The sequence below is a fragment of the Haemorhous mexicanus genome, chromosome Z (assembly GCF_027477595.1).
Source record: "Haemorhous mexicanus isolate bHaeMex1 chromosome Z, bHaeMex1.pri, whole genome shotgun sequence".
In the NCBI taxonomy this organism is placed as follows: Eukaryota; Metazoa; Chordata; class Aves; order Passeriformes; family Fringillidae; genus Haemorhous; species Haemorhous mexicanus.
The window spans coordinates 22,106,527-22,109,854 of NC_082381.1; the positions used below are offsets into that span (position 1 = coordinate 22,106,527).

Here is a 3,328-nt window from a genome sequence, read left to right on the forward strand (position 1 = left end):
TCTGAGCCAAGGCGTGGCTCTGCTGCCAGCCCAAATCTGCCCTTCCCTTGCCCAGCCTGAGTGCAGGTGGGGCATGTGCTGGCCATGGCCGGAGATTTCCATGGCCAAAATCCTCCAGCATTTCCATCTGCTCATGGCTTTGGGTAGCACAAATCACACAACAGCCATCGCAGCTGACAAATGGCATTTCTTGCAGATTGCCACAGCCACACTGCTGATCCACAAATCCCCCAGAATCAATTTCAGTTGAAAAATGTCATTTATTACAAACTGCTACACCCATGCTGACAATACAGAACTCAACAGATCTCAATTTAGGGTAAAACCAGGAATTTATTAGATTATTACAACCTGTCATTGAAAAAATATACAAATACCAAGTTCACTTAACCAAACTTGATTTATTGCTAGCCTCTACTATACACAACTCACTATACACAAAGATCAATTAGGCGTTTAACAACTTAATTTATTACATATTACTACAAATGTAGACCCTGAATAGAAATACAAAAATAAGCATTCCTTCACTAAATAGCCTTATACTAAGAATTTAATTGTTATGCAACTATACCTCCCATACATCTTTAAATAGAACTAAATACATACATATATGCACATATAAAAAAATACATCTATATCAATCTACAGATGTAAATATAGATAATATATTACAGACTATATACTATATACATATATATATAAATGATACATAAACCCCAGCTATCCATACATACACAAATATTACAGTACCAATCTAAACATCAATCCAACTGCATCCATACAAATATACAGCTATACATCAGGAGACGTGTAAATATCATTACACAGAAATAGGTCAATATACAAAAAAAAAAAAAACATAGGCATATCGACCAACACAAATACCAATACACTAATTTTAAAAGATATATACTGAAAACTAGATCAATAAATATAAACACCTACAAAGCTGTACACATATGGAAAAAGAACTAAACACAGATATTACAACATACATAAAACACTAGATACATATTTACACAAATATGCAATTGCAAATGCATATATATCTATACGTACATTTATACAGAATCCATTCATAAATATAACAACATATGTATAGAAATAGACCTATACAAATCGCAAGTTACATATGAAAATATCGATGCAATTATTAGTTCGTCAATGCAAGTCCGTGTATCTTTACACAGCACACGAAGCAGAGGGATCCCAGCGGCCCCATCTTCAAGCCTCTCTCTCGCTTTCCTCCCGCCGTGCAGAGCAGCTCTCCTGCTGGACAGGGACAGCAGATGGGACATCTGGCAAGCAAAGGGAACACTGAGTGAGTACGGGGACGTTTCCCTTGGCAGCAGCTGCACTTCCCTCAGGGAAGAGGAAATCTCAGAGCCTCCCCAGGAGGGCTGGAAAGAAAAAGCAGGCGAGCGGGCCAGGCTGTGGTGAGCGCAGCCGCGGCGGGACCGTCCCGCAGCCCCGGCAGCACGGCACAGGCGGCACAGCTGCCGGGCCCTGCCGGCACAGCTGCCTTGGCCAAGGACAGCCCCTGTGCCGGCCGGGCCAGCTGCGCTGAGCGGCCCCAGCACGGGCAGGGCCCGCTCCTGCCCCGCCGGGCAGTGCCCACGGCCACAGCCCACGCCGCCCTCAGCCCTACCCTGCCTGCCTGGGCCTGTGGCCTCACCTGAGCTCTCTCCAGGCTGGCAGCAGCAGGTCCCCGTTCCCTGCTCCTGCTGCTGGCCTTCAGCTTCTCTCTGCTGGCTCCTGTCAGTCTCTGGCTGTCCTTGAGGTCTTCCTTGCAGCTGTGGCAAAAGTGGAGGCTCTGGAATTGGTTCCAAGGCCTGGCAGAGCTGCAGTCCTGGAGCCCTCTGTGCTCCCTGCTGGCTCCATCCATCCCTTCAGCCCTGCCATGTTCTCACTGAACCCCCAGCCCCCTTCAGTTTCTTCAGGCCCTCACAGTCCTCTCATCCCCTCAGTCCCATTCTGACCCATCCCATCCCATCCCCCTTAGACCTGCCAGCCCCTCAGCCTGTGCCACTTCCCTGTCACCTCAGTGCCACCATCGGCCTCGGCTGCCCCACAGCCCCCAGCCCCAGCAGCAGCTCAGGCTCCCCGTCCCTTCAGCGCCACCGCCCCCTCAGCCCCCTCAGCCCCCTCTGTCTCACCGTCCTTCAGCAGCTCCTCAGGGGACAGTGCCTGGGGCCAGCGGCAGCTCCCACTGCTCCAGGGACAGCCGGGGCTGGAAGTGCTGCTCTGTCCGGCCCGGCCGCCAGCTCGGACCCAGCACAGGGAGAGGGGACACAGGGGGCACAGGGGGAAAAGCAAGAGGTGAGAAAGGCAGCCGAGGGGGCAAAGAGGTAAAAATGCAGCCAAGGCCTACGCAAACAGCAATCTATCCATCTAAACATTCATATTCCTCTTACTATATAACTATATGCATTTATAAGTGAAACTTCATCTATATTTTTTTTGGACTCTACACAAAAAAAATCAAACTCTCAAAATCTATAAAGGTAAATTTATAATAAAATATATCACTTGTCTAACTGAATACACATCCTTATTTTACTCTACATATCTATCAATATATGCTTATATAAAAAGAACACTCTAATCTATAACTAGAACTATACCCTTTGATAAATAAAACCATAGGAATCTAGAAACATATTTACAAGCAGAGGAATTCTACCTGCCCAAAGGTCACGGGCTCTCCTCTGTCTCCACCTGCCATGCAGGGCAGCCCTCCTGGAGATGTTGGTCAGATGGCATCTGGGAAGCCAAGGGAATGCTCAGTCAGTATTGGCCCTTGTGCACCTTTCCCCTGGACAGCAATTGCCCTTCTACCAGGGACTGTCAAAGATGGCCTGAAACGCAGACTCTCACTTGGCAATTTGAAGCCTGCCCTTAAAAGAACATGGACTATTCCAAGTGTTCAAAAGTGTGTTTCAAAACACTGAAGGGTCTCAATAAAGTCTCAGCACTCGCAGTGCAAAGGGCACCCACGAGAGCTTGAAACACACACAGCCCCAAGAGCCACAAAGAAGTCCAGCCTTGTTCTTTCTCTGTGCTGACAGACAGACCTCAGTTCTCCCTGAAATGCCTGAAGCTGAGGGGCTGCTGGGAGCTGAGTCATGAACCAGCTCCATTACCAGGGCCATCTACCAACTGCCCCCTGCAGCGAGCAGCAGCTGCTCCAACTCGACCATCGGCTCTGGCAGGAAGGGCTGTGAGGGACAGAGCTCCCTACGAGGCCTGCAGGCTGCACCAGCTTGGCTAAGGAATGGATCCAAAGCGCTCCCTCTCTCCTCTTAGGTCTCCCTAATCAGGGCTC

At 48.6% G+C, this 3,328-nt stretch overlaps 1 long non-coding RNA gene across 1 annotated transcript; it reads right to left on the bottom strand.

The window, feature by feature from the left end:
• Positions 1 to 381: 381 nt before the first annotated feature.
• LOC132341849 (uncharacterized) lies at positions 382 to 2,677 on the bottom strand. Its single transcript, XR_009490335.1, has 3 exons — positions 2,160 to 2,677; positions 1,679 to 1,796; positions 382 to 1,301 (listed from the first exon to the last, which is right to left on the bottom strand). It is a non-coding gene; the product is annotated as an uncharacterized LOC132341849 (long non-coding RNA).
• Positions 2,678 to 3,328: the final 651 nt, after the last annotated feature.